Source organism: Rhagoletis pomonella, unplaced genomic scaffold (genome assembly GCF_013731165.1).
Source record: "Rhagoletis pomonella isolate Grant_MI unplaced genomic scaffold, Rhpom_1.0 Rhpom_scaffold_00002, whole genome shotgun sequence".
In the NCBI taxonomy this organism is placed as follows: Eukaryota; Metazoa; Arthropoda; class Insecta; order Diptera; family Tephritidae; genus Rhagoletis; species Rhagoletis pomonella.
In genome coordinates, this window is record NW_023458556.1 from 58,954,999 (window position 1) to 58,976,744 (window position 21,746).

General features: G+C 33.1%; 1 protein-coding gene across 2 annotated transcripts in view; it reads left to right on the plus strand.

The window, feature by feature from the left end:
* Window positions 1–21,746, plus strand: part of LOC118733882 (protein vav) — a 386,101-nt gene that overhangs the window by 101,943 nt on the left and 262,412 nt on the right. The gene's annotated exons all lie outside the window — the stretch shown is intronic.

Here is a 21,746-nt window from a genome sequence, read left to right on the forward strand (position 1 = left end):
ATCCGCCCTGTGTGACCCCGGTAAGGTCCTGAGCTTAGCCCTTACCAATATATATTTCTACATTAAAGGAACGATAATTAAATATAATAAAAACTAAAAATAGCGAAGCGATTATCGAAAATAAAAGCCTTCTTATGGATTTCAAAACGAGGGCATCAAGCTCCGTTGATCCATTTATGATTTCCGAAAACCATTTTCTTTTTCTTTAATATGTACATATTTCAGATAATCTTTATATATTAACACAAGAACATAAATTTTCAAAATTCAAGATCATTGGAAAGGTATTTTTCTGTAGATAAGAAGAGTTTTTATGGTATTGGTTTAAAGTTCGTCGTTTAAAAATTTCCGTATAGTTGTTGTAGAAACCTGTTCAATTTGAGTTGTTAATTGAAGAGGTAAGAAGATTTATTGAAATTTGCGATAAGACTCGAAATAAATTCAGTCATAAAAAATTTAGTTATCGAAAATTATTAAGTCACCGAAATTATCGAATCAGCGATTTTTATAGTTATCGAAACGTATCGAATTATCAGAATTGATCAATGTTGATTGAGCTGTTGAATTTTACATACAAAAAAATCTAGTTGCCGAAATTTACGGATAGTTATCGGGCTATGAAAATTTATGTGATTATCGAAATTTGTGCAATTATTAAAAGTTATCAAGTTATGGATGTTCTTTGATTTATCATAATTTAAAGAATTAACGAAATTTATCGAGATATTTTAGTGCATCGAGTTCTTTGAACTTATCGATTTATCGATATTTGTTGATTTACTGAGATTTGTCGATTTATCGAATCGAAGTTTATAGAGACATCCAAATTGCATCGAATTTTCGATTTAAATATATCGTGATTTTTGAGTTGTCGAAAATTTTCAAAATTAGTCGAGTTATCGAATTTAGTTGAGTTATCGGATTTTAGTGTTTGTTAAATTAATTGGGCTATCGATATGTATCAAATTATCGAAATTTATCAATAAACTGGAATGTGTCGGATCATCTATTTCAAGTCCTGCCAAAGACATTCAAAGATATGCAATTTTTTATCACCTTTTAGTTCCTGTTTAAAAAAAAAAAACTAGAAAAACAGTCGAATTTCGACAGCGACTGGTACTCCTAGTCTTAAAGCTTAAACAGACGGCAGCGTTGATCCCGATTAACTCGGTCTTAATCCGGATCAACTGCAGTTAATTCTCGAGTTGATCCGGGTCAACGCTGCCGCTTTAATGTATATAAAATCGCTATTTTTCCTTTGGTCTGAGGAACCAAGGCCATTAGAGCAGCATTTCCAGGTTAGGAAAAAAAGCTTAAGAGATTGGTCTGTTGGTGTACTGTTTTCAAGTCATGTTTTAAACTGTTTTAAATCTACACGATTTACGAATAAACCTAAGCGGATTGTTGAGCCCCAAAGGGCTCAGGTGTTTGTCTCGCAACACATAACGTCGGGGCGGAAGCACAAAAACTGTTCCACCGTCTCAACCTCTGCAAGGCAGAAAATGGAGTTGTCATTTACGCCTATCACAGTCAGGTGTTTTACATTTCATTTCATTTCATTTCCGCCGCGTGAAATGACCAGTCAGCAGTCCAACAAGTTGTCTGCAGTCTAGTCTGCTCAATGAGGGCAAAACACTAGATAGACCTTCTGAGATCTAAGGCAACATGAATTTTGCCCACCTGCAGCTCCTCGATGCCTCCCAGTCATGGATGAATACCATCCAGATTGTAATGGTGGCTTCGATGGCCAAGGAGGAGTGCCTTAGCTGGTCCCATTACCAGGTACTCCCGAGTAAATCAAGCCCGTTGAGAATTTAGTCGAGACTTGCGTTGCCAAACTAGTGTAAAATTAGTTAGAGGGCTGGCCAAGGTCTTGAGGATTTCAAATAGCGTCGTTTCCCTAAGAACAATGTGAAGTTTGTTCCCATCAACCTGGCCCAGAGTCAGTTTCGGAGCTATCAGTAAATATTCGACAATATGCAAGTTCGGGCTCAGCGCTGAAATTATTCCAGCATTCAGCCTCAGGGAACTCCAACAAAGGTAATGGTGGCGTACTATCATGTGGCATTGAAAAAACATAAGTGCTCAGATCTCTGCCGCCAGCAGTTTCCGCCTCGCCCCACTCAGTGTTATACCAACATCCTTTTCCTTATGGTCTGCACGAGTCCTTTAAGGCTACCCCACGTATGAAGACACACTGCACTTTAATTTTTCCCTATTTATCTTTACGCCATCCGAATGGCATTATCCCTTTAACAAATGCAAGTTCATTTAACCATCCTAAGATATCCAAGAAATTTCATTTAAATTATTTTCATTTTCATTTAACAATTTTACTGGCAATTAGTTACGCTCTCTACTTATGCACCGTTAACTTAACGAAGCCGCATTATTTAGCTGCATTCGCGAAAGTAATCTACTCACTGGCGGCGATTAGTTAACAAAAGTACACTCAACTGACCGCATTGAAATAATGGCCAATTGTTATTGAGGCTCAGTAGAATTATGAATGCAATTTTTTTTTTTAAATGCAAGTATAGGAAACAAATAATAATAGTACATGTGTACATACATACAAATATATAAACATAAGTTTTGAGAACAATAATGATCAGTACAAACTGCAAATGCACCCATATATGTATTGCATTATCACCAAACTAAGAGCAAAGTATGTATGTATTTGCAATTAAAAGAGTTTACTAGGCCAATGTGTGACTGATTTGCACCTGCCAATTTCCTTTTGCCAAAAACAAATTTGACTTTCTAATAGATTTTCCTAGCATTTGGAGAAGCTCCAAGCCAATGACTGCGGAGTGAAATAAGGTCGGGGAAGTATAGTCAACGAAGCTGACCAATATTCTCAGCAAAGGAAATGTGTTAATAGTTAGTTGAAGTTTAACTTAAATTCAAGACAAGAAAAGTGGTAGTAAATGTCAATAGAGCCATAAAATTGCAACTGAAGAAATGCAATAGCATTGTTGGTACTTGGACTAATTGCTCAATAGCAATTCGAAGCGAAGTGGTAACGAAAAATGCAATAAGAGTGCTCATTTACGAGTAAAAGTGCTCGTGTGGGAACTCAATATTTATTTGTCAGTATCAATTTGCTCCATGCAAGGTAATAAATAAAAACAATTTAATTCCGAAGCTCTAAATTTTTTTTTAATTACAGTAATATAACCGAAATTCTGAGAAATTTAACGAAGAAAGTTTTAATTAAGGCAGTGCTCAATGCTATAATCACAAGAAAGGTTTATTTCAATTCCAAGCGAGTGTGTTTTAAAAAAACTAATAATCAATAAGTAGCATAAATGGAAAAGACATGGTTGTGTTTAAAAAATGCGACTATAATTTTTTTTTAATTTAAAACTTAGAGCAAAAAAATGTTTTACCTAAAACATATCGTAGCTTGCATAGGAGATTGTCGTATGCTACTTTTGGCAGGTTTTGGGAAATTGCTGTTGAAGTTTCGAATGCAATTTCTCAAACACGAGGCGATAGATTCTCTCTTGTTCAAAAAAAAAAAATCTTAAATTACACAGGGCAACACTGATTTTGTTTCCTATAATATGAAAGCGGTTTTTGGTAGACTTTTTTTGCTGATTACGAATCTGTAAGTATAAATTTTCCATCAGCTTTAGGTTTTTAGAAAAACCTGGTCAAAGTATAAAAAAATCATGTTTTTTGGAAGATTTGAGAAGCCCTAGCAAAAAGAAAACAAAAGGTGATAGAACCTTCCACTTAGGCTTAAATTAAAACTAGAACTCTCCTACTCCTTACTTCGGGACTATTGGAGGCCCGTTCGGGGCTAGTTAGGTACCAGTTCGGAAACAGTTTGGAACTTGTTTGGGGTAGTTTGGGATCAGTTCGGGACTAGTTTTGGATTATATTATATATAAAGTCCTGAACTAGTCCCAAACTAAGCCCCAAATGATCCTCAACTACTCCCCAACTTAACACTTAAACAATTTTTTCACACTGATAATTATTAAATTTTAATTAATTAAAATTATTTATTAATAAAGAAAAAACAAAATTTTTGGAGGTATTTTCAAATCGGTTTGGCTCACGTAGTTCTGAATATTTTTCCGAAATTTTTTGCTAAAAGTCTTAAAATATAATAAGTAGATTTTATAATTCCATTGGAAAAGGAGTACCGTTTTTTTGTATGGAGGGTGATGCATCTAATCTACATATTTAGTTGAATTTTTTTTTAATGTTTTTTTTTAATAAACTGCCAAGTTTTATTATTACTTGCGGCTGAGGGAATATTCATATCTACAATATTAACTAGTGGGTGAAAGGGGATGAGGTGAGATGAGGTGGTTTAAGGTGAGTTGGGTTGATATAAGGTGAGTTGAGGGGAGATGAGGTGAGTTTTTATTGAGGTGCGATGAGATGAGGAGGGGAGAAATTTAATGAAAACATCTGCAGACTCTACTATTTGAATTTAATATTCGAACATGTGCCAACCCTTTTCGTTTCCACCAAAAAACTGGCCTTTTGATTGCCCCTTTCTCTTTTGAGGGTGAGAAAATTTTGTGCTCGTTTCTTAAAATGTCACACTCTTGTAAGGCAAAAAAGGCACATTCTCTGCCCTGTGAAGCTTTGTCAGGGGAGATGGTTGCTTGAAACTCAGATGGTTGTTTAAAACGACAATATTATGAAATGCGTGGGCTAGACAAGGACAAGAAGGCAAAAACATGCCCTTATGCAGGGTTGAGTGTAACATTAAACTCATTTTGCGCCGGGGAAGTGCAACATTTTTTGGAAGAAACGAAATCGCCATAGAACGTTATTGTACATTTACAGATCAGGGCTATTTAATTTTACAACTAATTTTTAAAAATCGAACGAACGATACAGTTTTAACTCATGACGTGGAGTGAAAAACTGAACGCAAACCTTTCCTAATTCGATTAAGAGGTTTCACTAAAAAATTCAAATAAGTCAACTTATATAACTTATAAACTGGTAGGATTTTTATTAGCGCAATGACTTCTAATTTTCAAGTGTTACTTTGTCTAACAACTAAAGAATTAAACAGTGGCAGCTTCACGGTGCTCACACTCACAGCAATCGCATGTGTGGCATGCAGTCGCTGTGTTAGCAATTAATGGAAATTCGCTGACATAGTTGCATCACTTGCCACCACACCAAAACTCTTCAATCTCAATGTTAATGACAGTCAGCAGCGAGCAGCAGCAACAACGGTTTTGGCAAAACAATTTGCAACAAGTGCAAATAATTTGCTACACTGAAAAATAAGTATGCCGAAAAACCATTATCTTGCAATAAAAATCATAATTTAGCCGTTAAATTTGGATTTCTATTTTTCCGATCATATGTAACCGTTATCTTATGATTTTTATTTTTTCGGTCATATTAGAACCGTTATTTCGAGAATTAATTTGTAAGACATAGACGTTTTAAATAGGTTATAAAAACGCAGTTTACAACAATAAAACTTTCGAAAAATAAAACAAAATCATAAAAAACGATTAAATGTGACAAAAAAAATCCAAATTTAACGATTATTATCTACCGAAAAAATAAAGCCATATCTTTGAAATTACAAAGTCTTTTAAAATAAGTCCGGACATCAGAGAGAAAAAATAAAAGCTCCACTTTAAATAAAAAATCAGGTTTCAAACCCATTTATTTATTATTTATTTTATGGCAGGAGAGCTTCTCAAGCAATATAGAAGCAATATTTTCGATTTAAGATCTTGAAAAGTAATGAATATCTAAATCCCGGGACTAATACCGGGATCCCGGGATTGTGATAACGACATCCCGAAAATCCCGGGATCGGTAAAAGCTGAAAAATTAACATCCCTAGTACTGGCTCTGCCCACTTGGATTCGTTTGTGCACCCTTGCCGGCTTCTCTGGTTAAAAAAAAAACGCGACAGTTTATTGTGTTTAGGGCAAATTCTGAAAATGCTTGAAACAAAAGCGATATGTATGTATGAATTTTAAACTTTTTAAAATTACTTTCAGTGCACTCACTCATCACTCCACTTCTAATAGATGCGCATGCGCAATGCCTGCTATCTATGCTGCAGCATCTCGCACAAAAACGTGTATGCCCAAGACCGCCAATTACACCTGTTGTTAGCGTGCAATGCTGCTGTTGCCATTAGTTGTTTGTAGGCAGGTTGCAACATTCGCTCGTTCGCATATTGCACATCACGGATGTCAAAGCAACAACAACAAAACAAAAAACACCAACAATAAGAATTACAACCACAGCACATCATCAACAACAATTGTTCCGTTTCTAACTGTTGCCGCACAATTCGGATGTGGCTTTTATGGAGTTCCACTACGTTTTTGGCTGCTACAGCACTGCTGTTTGTTGGTGATGGCGGTATTTACGATTTTGATTTTACCTACAATTTTTTATTTTTATTTTTGATGATTTTCTTTTCGCAGCCACTTATCTAACAAACATAACTGCGATTGCATGCGGCAGCTGCATGTGGCAATGGCAAGAGGTAACACTTGACTCTTTTGCAGTTGTTGTGTGATTAGCGAGCAATGCGTGTGCAACGGTATACGAAAATCTTTCGCGAATATTTGAAGTTGAAGTAACTGAAATAGGTGAATGACTGACGCACATTGGTTGCAGAGATAAATATGTACATACTAGGGTGCTTGACTCGGTTTTTTTAAGCCGGTTTCAACCGGCTTTTTTTTAAATGGTAAGCGGGTTTTCTTAAAATCCGAATACCGAATAAACCGTATTTTAACAATCGAATAAACAGACTTTTCACATAGTTTGTTTATATACCAGAATCTAAAGATTCCAGATACATATTTATTTTATTGAAAAGAGAAATACATATAATATTTTTATTAATTTTTTATCTGGACAATTTTCCCTTCAGAAAATAAAGGCAAACCGAACGACGAAAATCGTTTACTGTTTCTTTTTTGTAAAAAGACAGTGAATCTACTACGTGTTGTCTTTATTCTTATCTAATAGCAGGCTCAGGGAAAGGCCAGTCCCGATGGGTTTGGGCCTTAATTGTTCACTATTTTTTTTTTTTTTTAATTACTGGTAATCCAAACTACCTCGAACCTATTTTGCCTTATTGATTTCCAAATCAAAGCTATAGGTACTTATTTTTAGCGGCGATATTGTAATTTTGGTCATAGTTTCTGACTAACAGTAAATGTTACTGTAGATATACAGGCATGTGGAAAATAGGAGGGACACGTCATTTTGACTAATTTTTCTTTTGTTTGTGTATTTTTTAAACAAAACTACTTAACAAACACCATATATGTAGATAAGTCTTAGTTTCAAACATTGTAGAAAAATTAAAAAAAAAACTTTACGACAAACTCGTAAAAAAATTATCAAAAACACGAACTATGAGCCACTGGAGATAGAATTTAATGGGCGAAACAACTGCATACTTAATTTTTTTCTAAAAATTCTTAATAAAAAATCGTTGTAGATAACCTTTCTTTATTTTCATTTAGTTATTTTAGTTTTTCAAATACCTCACAATCCTCCTTGATTTAGTTAGGAATAAAGCCTCTTAAAACTTATTCATATCCATGCTGTAATTATTTATTATTAACTTATTAAATCATTTGGTGGCAACCCTCTTCAAATAACTCAAAAAAAAAATACTAAAAGTTCAAACTAAAGATTTATTAACACTTCGAGTGAAACTTGAACTTGTCTATATTTTCTTTAATTCGACTTTTGAAACAGATGGTAACCCTCCTCAAAATATTTTCAAACCACGATTCTCTTAAACTATTTTCCTTATCTTCTCAGAATTATTCTACCACCAACACTTCCAGATGTATGCAGTGTGAAAAATTCCGTTTGTTTGGGAGGTGCCGGGAGTCGAATCGAGATTAAAGCTATCCTCTATTTGAAGTGATGATCGGTTGGGTAGTTAAAGCGTGAAAGCGGAATAAATAAACGAACTCACTTTCGCTTTTATAATATTATAAGGATTAAGGATGTACAAAAAAACAATTTATCCGGGTTTTTCTCAATTTGGAAATAGTGAACCGGTTTTTTCAAATTGCCATTTTTCGAATAATTTAAAAACCGGTTTTGGAAAAAAGGCGAATAATCGAACACCCTAATAAATACTAACATAGAAGATTCGCAAATGTGTCTCATTTACAGCGCGACTTGTCACTTGCCACAGCTGCAACTACACATCTACTTGTAATAAACGCACGTACATATGTGTGAGTAGGTGTGCCTCAAGAATTAGAAGCTAGGCCTAGCGGGACACTTGTTGCTTTTTAGCGCAAACTCTGGCACCCGCCAATAAAAAGTATGATTTAAGTGCTTTGCACCTGTAATTAACAGCCATCCGTGGTGGAATAGCTGATTGGCTTCACAGAGTGGCGCTAAGTAAAGGCAAAAGTAGCCTAGACGATCTACTGGAACAGGAATATTCTGTGGCATGCCATTCAGTGGAGCATGTGTGTACGATAACTATTTACTAGTAATTCGCTGTTAATGACTCAATTAACCCGCTACACCGATTTGCCATTCGTTCCACCAACCAGCGCGATCTTGTCTGCGCCACTTCGCACATTCATGCCTCACATTTGCACTCGCATTAAAATAGGGTAAGTAACAAGTCGTTGTTATTGTTGCTATTGTTGTCACCACTCGCAGTTGCAGGTCACTGTGGCACGTTCATAGTACATACATAATTGGTGATAGTGGATGTGTTCCTTTGGAAATGCCAGCAACAAAATGCAGATAATTAAGTAACTTACTCTCCCAAAGGGAGTTTAGCGCGAACGCGGTTGCATTTCGAACATAATATTTTTTTCGTCAGATTATCTTTCAAATCATTGGAATTAATTAAATTAATTGAATAAACAAATATTTACATACTTCTCTCATTAGCTCATTAGTAAATGGCTGCAAGATTGTACAGTTTTAAATATAACGAACTTATTGATTCAAATTATTGTTGACAAAAAATGCAACCGTGTGCCACAATCCTGCTTGCAAAAATTTTCCCAGCACGAATTTACAACTTCCCCTCCAAATGAAATGTCAAAATTGTGCTCTCTGCTTGCAAGTTTTATTAGTTTTTTTGCATGGCGAACAGAACTAGTGTAATGACTTTTTGCCAGACATTTGGGTTTTTGGTAGCACATACACTCACACTTCTGTAAGTTGCCTGCCATTCATGTTAACCATATTACTGTTGGTCCAATATTGTTCATACAAACTGGTTTATTCTTTTGTCGTTTTGTTTTTTTTTGGCTGCTGTCTTCAGTTCTTGCTGTAAAAGCAGGTCGTGCCATTAGCGTCTTAATGCCTTTTAGCCCATAAAATTGGGCGTGCAATGGGCCTAAATATACATGCAATTATACAAAGGTATGTATGTATGTAAATACATATTTATGCTAAATGTTTGCAAACTAATTCATTCATTCATTCATGCCTTTTGACTGCAATTGATTGCCTATTCTGCGTGGTTTGTATGGCCAACTGAATTTAGACAATTGCATGCGGTCAGTCGCAATGTATTGTTGAAGTTGCAAGTACATACATATAAAATCATAGACAGACGGCAAAGTTGATCCGGATTAACGGCGCAGTTAATATGATCGAAATTGTACCCTGGCAGAAGGCAGTAATGCGGATTAACGGTTCGAGTCCCTCGACCAGTAAATTTTTCATTTACGTTTTTTTTATTTCATTGAATTATTATTTTCCTGGCATTTTTTTAAGTAACTCCAAATTTTTAAAAAAACTAAAAATTAAATAAATAATATGAAATAAAATAAAACAAAGAAAAATAAAAAATATATACATGAAATAAAATTAAAAAAATTGAAAATTAATTCCGCTGATCCGAATTAATATTGAAGATTAGCTACAGAACTTAATCTGGATCAAATGCAGTTAATTCCCAAGATAATTCTGAATTAACGAGTTGATACGGATAGACGCTGCCATCTGTCTATGCTTTAAGATAGTCATATACATATGTATGTATGTATGTATGTACGAAGGTTAGGTTGGGAAGGCGTGTATCATTACATGGTTAATGCACTCGGCGGCAAGTTTGCCCATTGCGAATGCCAGAAGTAGGTTTCTATTCCATAGTGTCGTTATAATGTGTGTTAAACCTTTTACTATCCCGGATGAAGTTGTGGAGCTCGGATATTTTCACTTCCGTTATCTCTCTACCCAACTGGTGAAAAAACGTATTCCCAAGCGCTTGAGTCGCCTTGTCTGGGGAGCTGCGCATTAACATGGATAGCGGTGAATCGATTCCTCCTCTTTCTCATCGCGACAACCAAATAATTTCTTATTAAGCCCCGGCCATAAAGACCTTGAGATTTTTTAATGCTAAAGGATACTCGTAAATATTTCTCAGCAGATCAGAAATCGATGGTACCAGAGGGTTATCGGCCTCGCTGATCTGAATAGCGAGCTTTTATTCAGAACGATTAGCTGCATATTTCGGGATGGCGAAGTGCTCACTAGGGTGTTGTTTGTTAGTTCCAATAACTTTTCGGCAGAAAATTTTCAACCTCGGGACGGATGTGCGCAATCTGATCGAAACGCGGCACCAGCAGCAATAGAGCGAGTAGTGTATATGTCTATAAACCAGGCATTGGCAGCTTTGGAAGAACTCCATTAGCAAATGCCAAAGTTTTGCACTCCATAGTGCTTTCATTGCTCGTAAGCTACTTTTGAACCATTTCTTTGTTCATATTTCCACTAAATAGGATCCGAATCAAAGCAACATCCTAATATCTATATTTATTAAAGGGTCAGATATAATAATATTTCATGTAATACTGCAGATAATGCAAATTTGTTTTGCGGTGAGGTAATTTAAGGTATTTTAAATCAAAAAACACTTATTAACAGCTCTGCTAATACGAGGTGGCACTGCTACTTGAGCAATTTACGAAAAGTTTAAACGTCATAAGCACAGTTGTTGTCAAAAAATTTCAAAGTGAAACTACATACCTTCTTTTTTTGTATCATACACTAACAGCAATCTTAAAGTGGTTTCCAAGATAGAATTTACGTAGTATAAAATATAATCATGGAAGTCGAACTTACCTGTAAAAAAAATAAAGAAAAGTATATTAGTATGCACGTAAAATTTTTTATTTTTATCTAACAACTAAATTAAATAAATAGTTATTTATTATTTTTGATGTTTTGTCATGTTTAGTAAAAGATAAACAAAATTTAAATACCATGCAGAACAAAAGGTTTATTGTTTGTTGGTTTGTTAGCTACAATTAGCGGGGAGCAGTTTGCTAAATGACTGCTATAAATTAAAGCTTCAAAAGCTTTATCAACAGGTAAGCTGTTAACAAACTTAGCTAAAAGCTTTTGTGCTTTTACGTTTGGCTGTGCAGCCAATTTCATACTCGTTGCATGCTTTAATGCAGCAGAGCGCACAGCTTTTTATAGCAAGCTTCAACGATTAACAGAGAAATGTTTCATTCAGAAGGCATTTAAAATAGGCTGCAATAATGCATTTTCATCTTACAATTTAACAGTGACCAGCATTTGTCATTAGATCGTATAAATAAAAATCCGCGTATCACGGCTACTAGTATTAATTGATTAATGGTGAAATTGCTTATTTATGTAGAACTTTTTACTTTCGATGTAGCTTCACGATTGCTTAAGATTTAACTGCATACCTATTTACATATAGTATTTATATATACGTACATTTGTTCGTGAGTCAATATATAAGCGCCTAATTAATGTGCATATGTAAGTACCTTGGGGTGGTCCAAAAACACATGGGAGGAAAAAAGTATAACATGTTAAGCTCGCACCCCCTAGGATTGTTTATTTAAGCATTTTTTAACATTTACTATTATTTGTTATAATAATAATAGAATGTCGCTTATAAATATGTTAGTGTTTGGCCGAGCTTCGCCTCCGATTTGTGGCATGCGCCTTGATGTTGTCACACAAAGGGAGGGACCTACAGTTTTACGCTGACTCCGAACGGGGATTGTATTTTATGAGAAGCTATCCTTTTTTATAGGTCCTTAAGAAACCCAATAGAATGCAATAGGGAGACCCTTAAAAAGTTGTTAGTATTAAAAAAATAGTAAAATAAACAATTGGGTATTATTACTGGAAGTCTCCTGAAGAGAGATAGAAAAATATCGATTTTCAAAAATTCTATACCATTTCAACAAAACACGTTTTTGCCCATATAAAAATACATTGAAAACTGCATGGGCTTTGAGGCAATGCTAAATATTATGTTTTCTTTTACAAAAAGATACTGGTAGGTATTCCTTCTCTCCATTTGGAAAATTCATAGGGGGTGCGGGCTTAAAATTTAAATTTTTTTTTTTTACATAACACATAAGTGTGCATCATTCTACATAAAATAAAATGTGTACTGTTTTCCCATCGGAATTATAAAATTTATTGCGTTTTAAGACATCTACCAAAAAAATTCAGAAAAATATTAAGATTTGCGTGAGCTAGACCGATTGCGAAATCTCTCCAAAAATATCATTATTTTCTTGCCGTGGATACAATTTTTTAAAATTTTGCATGCAGGCCTTTTAAGCTTAAACTCTTTAATCATTTGAGACAATTCTTGTTTTTTTGGAAAAAGGCTTTTATAAAATAATTTTGGAAATATTTTCAAAGGGGTCCAGCCCATGTAAATCTTAATATTTTATCGAAATATTTTGGTGAGGCACCCTAATGTACAAACATAAATACATGTGTGCTAAAATCAATTTAAAACTAGGGAAACAAAATGTATACATACATACATAATATAGCTCGTGATTACTCATTAAAGATGCTCTGAGAAAAATGCATGACGAACACAAACAGAAAAATTGTTCACGCGCATTTTGGAAAGAACTTAGCACTTGATAGATTATACGTATATCGATATTTTATTAGAGAAAAATAGAATATTCTTTATACATACATATGAAGGTAGTATTATTTTTACAAGCTTGTCTTTGAAAAATGTTTGTGTATCTTGTGGACTGCGTTCACATAGTTTGCATAGTGCATAAGTATAATTATGTATGTCCTATCGCAAACTCAGATGGACATTCGCATTTCTACTATAAACGCTTGTTATTAGTAATATGCCGATCAAATCACTGAAAGCATCAGAACTTAAAGCACGTGGCTGAACGAAATGTAGGGTGTATGAATTAGCCCCCACTGAATTAACCCCCACCGGGCAAAATGACTTAAGCCCCACCAATGTCTCAGTGAATCTTTCCCCACCAAAAATGACAGAATCCCCACGAAAAAAAAATGAATTAAACCCCACGAAAATGATTTTATCCCCACCAATCGAAATGAATTAAGCCCCACCAAACGTGGGGGTTAATTCAGTGGGGGCTAATTCATACACCCGGATTTTTATTATATGATTATTTACAAAATTATGGTTTCTCCTTTTACGAAATGTGCACTATTAGTGATTTTAACCTTTCGTAAAAGGAAAAATCTGAAAATGATTTTATCCCCACCAATCAAAATGAATTAAGCCCCACCAAACGTGGGGGTTCTTACATGACAGAATCCCCACTAAAAAAAAATGAATTAATCCCCACGAAAATGACTTTAGCCCCACTTTCCGCCATTTTTAATTTCGTTGTAAAATTGGTGGGGCTTAAGTCATTTTGCCCGGTGGGGGTTAATTCAGTGGGGGCTAATTCATACACCCGAAATGTATAGCTGTGCGCCGCTGTTTTAATGCTCACTGCAAGAGTCAGTAAAAATTTTTTATTTTAAACTACCTAGTGTAAGTCACGTTGAATAACTTAGTAGAGGCGATCTTAGAACCTATTTTTAATTTTGTAAGCTGCGAATAGTTTAATTGCTTATACGTGCGCAGACTCAAATAATCGTTAAAATGATATTTTTTGTTTAATATTCACAATGTTTTTGAAGTTACTATTTTTTGTAAATGTATAGATCGTTACCTTAATATAGAAAGGCCCTAACTCATATAGTCGCTGAAATGCAAAAATGCCGTAACTGACTAAAATTTTTTATTTCTTAAAAGGATGCGGGTACTTATAATTCCATGAACTGTATCATAATCGATCAAAAGGCTAATTTTGGATTTTTACTTAGTTACGGCTTTCTATGCTTCAGTGACTATGTGAGATAGGGCCTTTCCATATTAAGGTATCGAGATATAATAAAATGGTAACAGGCCGACATCTTTTTATTAAAGATATTAAAGGGACAATGAATATGGAGGGTATTTATTAGAGCAACAGAAGCAAACTTAATAATCTTTAGAAATATACTTTTGAGGTGCAGGGAAACACACCGGTTATTTGCTAGTTTTTAATAAAAATATTCTTCATGCCTTATCCAAAACAATATCAATGAAAGTTTGAAAGTTAATACACAATTTAGAAATATTAACAAAAAAACATCAAAATTTTTGAACTGAATTTTAAAAAATGTAGTGCAAGTTTCAAGCTGGACGCCCAAAAATGTTCTAAAAATTCAGTTTGAAAAGTTCGAAATTTTGCTGAGTTTGTAAACATTTTATGTAAATTTTGAAGATTTGATTTTATGGTTTTGGTTACAACATGAACAATATTTTAAGAAAAGTCGTAAAAACATTGTGAGTTAAAAAAAATCATACATATGTACGTATCCATACATATGTATGTATGCATAGATTTTTCAACTAAATTTTAAATATGTGAAGGCTTTGCAAAGCTAAATTCAAATTAGCTATAAGTTTCAACGTGCGAAGATTTTACTAAGTAGGTTACTCTTTTATCGCTTACATATGTATATTTAAATATATGCATATACTTTTACGTATATATGTACATATACTGCAACAAAACTCTATATATAGGTTTTTATAGTCAATGTGTGAAATTTAGTATATAACTGATTATTTACGCAGTATTCATATTTACTACATATAAATGCCTAATAGTTAATCTTGTAAAACTTGTTAGAGATTACACTTGAGTATTCACCACATACACATTTTGTGTGTATTAGCCCGCAACTCTGATTCCAAAGAATTATTGCAGGGCAATTTCGAAACCCTTTTTACATTTTTCGGGGACAATTATATTCGGTAGTATATTTTTTTATAGTTCTACTGGAATAAACAAAATACATACATATATTTTTTAGGTGTAGAACAATCCTAGGGGGTGGTAGCAGTATAATTCCGACTGTACTTTTTTGGACCACCCTAATGTAGATACATTCATATTTATGTATATGTGGACAATTACCCTGCAATATGTAGAAATGCTGTTTAGAGCTCATCTCTAATGAAAATATTTAAAAGAAAGTGATATTTGCAATTAATTACATATCACACACGCTCTCACACGAGGCACAACTAAAATAAAAAATAGGTAGATTTGTGGACATTTATGGCCGTTTCTCTAGTAGGTTTTAAAATTTATTTATATGCCCTTTAAACACAATTTTTTTTTCTGCAAGAATGTGTTTGAGGCAGATAAATTTTGCATAACCTACTTTAAAAAATGGCACTGGTGTTTATAATTTCAAAGTAATAGGTTTACTCAAGATTGCAAAAGTTTCTTTAAACTTGCACTTTATTACTCTAGAATTCAAGGGGCTATAGAACTGCATAATCGAAATCTTTCTTAAAAAAAAATCGAATTAAAAATAAAAATAAATACATATTGCACAAAGGTTGAATCTTGGATTTATACGATTTTTTTTAAGAATAAACTATATTTTTATTACAAAAAATTAAATTACACAACAAAAAAATTAATTGTTAAAACTTGTCAATATGTGGTGCATTTATAATTTTGCAATGGGGTGTATGGTATGTACATAACTAAGGTTAAAGTTGTAAGTCTCTATGAAGTCAGTTTATGGAGGTTATTTATCCGAAACTTTTTATTAACATTGAAGAATCTTAAGGTGTTCGGTGATCATTTATCGATTAGAATTTACTCAATGATTAAAAGGGATTGTGGCTTTAAAATATTATTTCAAAGATTTTGTTAAACTTGGATGAAGTTGATGAAACTGAAGTAAGTTTTTACGAAATTGTGCAGGGCAAATTAATACTTATATGAGTAGGTGAATATAATTTTTCATAATTGTTAATATTCTTTCAAAAAGATCTATCAGCATTCATATCAATACATACATATATATGTGTGTACACACATACATACATATACACATATTATGTAAACAAATTGGAAGATTTAGGAATACATGCGTTTTACATATTTTCGATATAATTTTATTTGCATAAAAATTTTTTAGTGATCTCTTTTGGGTAGCTAGTGGTAATGCGTTATGCAGGTGGCAGGTGGCTGGTGGCAGGTTGCAGGTGAGGGGATGACAATGAAATCGACATCCAAATGTAAGTACATACTTTTTTTAAAGTAACGCATCGGTCGCTTACCTTTTCATCGTCAATACAGACGTAATTTGGCTCAGCACCATTTTGATTTGATGTTGACAACTCAACTGACGATTTTGATTTCGATTTGGAGCGTCGTGACGAACGACAACGCAAGCTCTTCAATACAGATTTGGAGCGTGAATTTGTGAGCTTTTAAAAAAGATATATAGAAATAGATATACGTTGAAAGTTTTTAAAAAATTTTTTAAATAAAGAGGAAAACACAAAATGTTAGGAAAACGAAAAAAAAAGCAACAAACAATGTGATAAATAAAGTGAAAAATTAAAAATGTGAATTATTAAACGAAGGAAAACGATGAGCTAGGTTAGAACATTTTATAAAATTTCAACACAGCTTTTAATAAATTATGCGCTTTCGTCATGGTTTGATGATGTTTGGTGTTAAAACCTTTTCTTATAATATATACTGTCGAACAAATTAAAAGTTTAGACAATTTTTCTTTTCTTTGCTTAATGTTTATTATTTGTTTTATAAAAGTATATAAACCATATAAATGCAAATTTCAAATTTTTTGCCAAAATTATGAGACTACTACAAAATTTCACTCATGTTGGTGTACAGTTAAATTTATATTAAATTTTAGTATAACTCATTTTATTTATTTTTTTGCTTACAGTGTAGCGCATTTTCTTCCATGGAAAGGACGATCGAAAATTTTTATTATATGGAAGAAAAAATTTTAGTAAAAAATATTAAAAAATCAACAGGATTTTTTACTAACTTGAAACTTGCATAATATTGAAACAAAACTGTATGCCAGATTTTTTTCTAAAGATTTGGATCAAAACTTTGCAGAATTTTTATTCAATTAAATTTTTGCACAAACTATGGAATTTGGAATTAAAGGGTTTTGTTAAATAATGAACTATGCAAGCTTAAAAAAAAATTAATAAACCTTAAACAAAGAAAATTTTCATTACAAAACAATATTTATTATACCTACAAGACAACATCTTTGACTAAAACTTTATATCATATCAAAGCACACCATACAATCCAATTACATACATACACATGTACATGCGTATATTTGTACGAATATGTTTAAATTTTTAGTAATAATAACAGTTTGAGGTCACTGCATTTCCGCTTACTAGCAGTTCATATTTTCCTCTTTCAACTTTCAAATTGTCTTGTCTTTGTCTATATATATACACTATTACGAAGACTTTGCAACGTGTTTAACACGCGGCATGCATTTTTTAAACTAAATTATTTTCATTTTGCATTTTGTATTTCAACGACTACTACTTGGCCATGTTATGTATGTAGGAAAAGCACCAACATTATTGCCATTTTTAGCTTTCCTCTTTGTGTCTCCGCGCATGCTTATAATTATGTGCATATATACATACATACATATGCAAGTATGTTGCAAGTTCGCTCCTCAAGTCTTAGGAAGTTCATTGAATAAATATGTCCGACACATGAGCATGAGCAACTACAATAACAATTTTTCTACTGTTTGAAATAAATAGTTACATATGTACGTACGTACATTAGAGTGACTCACGAAAAAGTTGCGGGTTTTCCACCGGAATTATAAAATTTATTATATTTTAACACTTCTGCCAAAATTTTTCGGTAAAATATTAAGATTTACGTGAGCTTGACCGATTTGAAAATATGTACCTCTAAAAATTTAATTATTTTCATACCGTTGATTAATATTTTTGTGCAGACCTTTTCAAGCTCAAACTATCCTATCATCTTGGGTGATTTTTTAGAATTTTTTATTTTTTTTAAACTAATTTTATTTATAGAAAAAACAGGATTTTTGGAGGTATTTTCAAATTCGTCCCGCTCAAGTAAATCTTAATATTTTTCCAAAATATTTTGGCGGAAGTCATAAAATGTAACACATCGGAACAGTACCAATTTTTTTATGGAGAGTGAAGCACCCTAACGTGCATACATACATACATATGTACATATACGCATGAATAATTAGCCATGTTAATTGCTTGTAAGTAATGTATATGCCATCTGTAAGTGCATTTATGGCAGTGTTTACTTTTTGCTTTTTAAACGTTACTTCCCTTTTTTGTAACCTTTGTGGATAATCTTTCTTTCTGCTTACTACTTTTAAAAGTCTTTGGCATAGTTACGCACCTACCTAACGCACTTGGCATTTCGCTGGCTGCAGGTGGTTTTTTGTTTGTCATTAATGCGAGTTTATTGCCATTAATGGTGCTAATACGGCCAGTGTATGTGGGGTATTCACAATGGTGCAGTAAGTGTCGTATTGTGGTATGTCGTAAACTTTAAACGCCTTAAAAATATATATATATATAAAATAGTAGGCTGTGGTTTCAAGTTCTCTAAACATTTATTTAAGCTTTTAAAGTTTACCACATACAACAATACGACACTTACGACACCATTGTCAATCCCTCAATTGTGTTTTTCTTTGTCTTGAAGGGTTCTATTTTTTTTTAATTAAAAATGTAAATGTCTACATAGATGTACGTATGTACATTAGGGTGGTCCAAAAATGAATGTTAGAAAGTAAAGTCGAAATTTTTGTGCTCTCACCCCCTAGGATTGTTCTATACCGAAAACAATATACCCAAATTTTTTTTTTTTTTTTTTGAAACCATAAAATATTTAGAGAGCGCACAAAGGGGTCCATGTATTTTACATGGGGAAAAACGACTTTTCGTAGAAATGGTATAGAATAGTTAAAAATCAATATTTTTCTACCAGAAAACTCTCTTTATCTGCAGAAAATTCCCAATAATAATACCCAATTGTTTATTTAACCATTTTTTCATTGCAATTATAATTTATAGGGCCGCCAAAAATCCACAAAAACCCCGATAAATGGAATGGGGCGACCAATAAAAAATCATTAGTATTAAGAAAGGGTTAAATAAATAATTGGGCATTATTATTGAAAGTCTCCTGAAGAGAACCAGAGTTTGCGAATCGAAAAATATTGACTATCAAGCATTCTATACCATTTATACGAAGAATTTATTTTTCCCATATAAAAATACAAGGAAATCTTTGAGCGCTTTGAGCGACTTCTAAATTTTTTTTTGATATAAAAATAAAAAAATAAGGGTATACTTTTTTTTCGATATAGAACAATCCTAGGTGGTGAGAGCATTACAATTCCGACTTTACTGTTTTTGGACCACCCTAATGTACATACCACCTTCTAGACCTTAACATTAACTTCGGTAACTCATACGCCCTGACATTCGTGATGGTTATACTGTACTAAATATGTATGTATATACCAACTCCTTAATTTTAAAATGAACTTTAATTTTCATTACTACATTGTATTAATATTTTCCGCCTGCTTGTAATTTCGTCATGCTCTGAATAGCATAACGCACGGCAATCAAGCATACATACCTTCGTATGTGTGTGTATCTAATCGTTTTTTGAAACCTAAAAATGAGTTTTTCATTTAACTGAAATATGGGCGTACATAGTTAAAATATTTGCATTTACTTCCACATAAGCAAAAATATGAGCACACGATTTTCCCATGTCACTTTGTGCAAAAATTATTTATTTGCGAATCTTCATTTTAAAATAGTAGCGGTTGTTTTCTATTGTATTTTTTTTCGATGTTTTGTAGCAAAACGAAGGGAGAGAATTAATTTGCGCTGTGGTAAGTCAAGTGAAAAGAGTTCATTAAACTCGCATAGTTTAACATATTTCAAATGAACCGGAAATTACACTATACACATACATATGTATGTATGTATGAAGGAGGCAAAACTGCGAAAATATTGGGTAAAATAAAAGCTGCTACAGTCTTAGCATTAAAATTTAGATGGTAAAAACTAGGTATGTCGGAAAAACATTCATGCATCGAAAATACCGATGTTTTGCTTCGAAGTATATATATATGTACTTATAAATAGTCGATGTATCGAAACTTGTATTGAAAACTGAAATATCTAGTATTTACGCTGAACCGCCATTTCAGGTTTTCAATTGTGCAAAATACAAAAGTAAATTTGTCCAAAAACTTTAAGTGGCTGCAAAAAGTGCCGTTAGAAACATAATACGTTCAGTTGTATTAATTAATATCAAATTTTGTCCAATTGGTCATAGAAAACCAATTTTGCAGCGAAATATTATCTGAAAAATCCTATGCAAATCGATATATATATTTCGATGTACATTTCGATGCATGGAGTCAAAGAAATACATCGACACTGACATCCCTTGTAAAAACACGATAGTCATGGGCATGAAACTTTTTTAGTTACATATATTGTAATGTTTATTCGACATGTACATAATTTTATCTGACAAGCTTTGATAGTCAATAGGTTCATTCCTTATCTTTTTGGACTAAAATCTGAAAAGTGTCAAAATGTCAGAGCGTAAGCAAAATGCGCTCACTAAAAGAGAATAACAGGAAAAGTAAAGGAACGCAAAAAACCAAATTTTTAGTCCAAAGAATGGCAACAACAAAGCTAACGTCAAATAAGAATGTAAATGTATGTACAAAACACCTTCACACAAGCACAAGCACAATAAACACCTTCTATATCAATTATTTTTTGCATCCTTCCAATTTCAATTCACTTTTTTTACTTTTTAGATTATTCTCACTTTTTGCGTATTCTTTAATTTCCGTTAATTTAAATTCAGTCGAGTTTGACACTTTTCAGGATTTTGCCAGAAAAAATTCTTCTGACTAAATCTGACTACTTCGGACTGATGAGAGTCACTCTCACCGAGTGTTGCTCTCTCATTTTTACTGTCATTTCCGAGTTAAGGAACGCTTTTTGGACTAAATCTGACTACTTCGGACTTTTTCTGACTATTTCCGGGAGATAAGGAACGCTCCTAATTATAGATAGCAGGGTGTCAAAAATGTGTTTTTCTTGTGTAGTTCTTTCAAATAAGACTGGCTTTCAATATGCACGACAATTTTGAAACAAAAAAAAATATAAAAAATTTCGCCCTGCTTATTACAGACATCTTATTTTTGAATCAGTTAATTTCAAGATTTTAGGGGTCTTGGTAAAGAAAGATTTCAAATTTTACATAATCCTACTTTTCAGAGCATTCTCGGAAACCGCCTCAGAATTAATGTATAATCTATAAAGAAAATTGAGGTTCATTCATTTTCTTCATCGCACAAAGTGGGCTTCGATGGAACTTCTTTTAGTTTCATTTTGAGGAATGATTGATCAGAAAAAACTATGGAAACGTAGCGGCTACGTATGTACCTTCGATACTTTGTGTTTTTTTTCTGAGGCCTTTTAAAAAATAAAAAAATTTTGTCACTTGAATAAGCATAATAAATAACGGTAG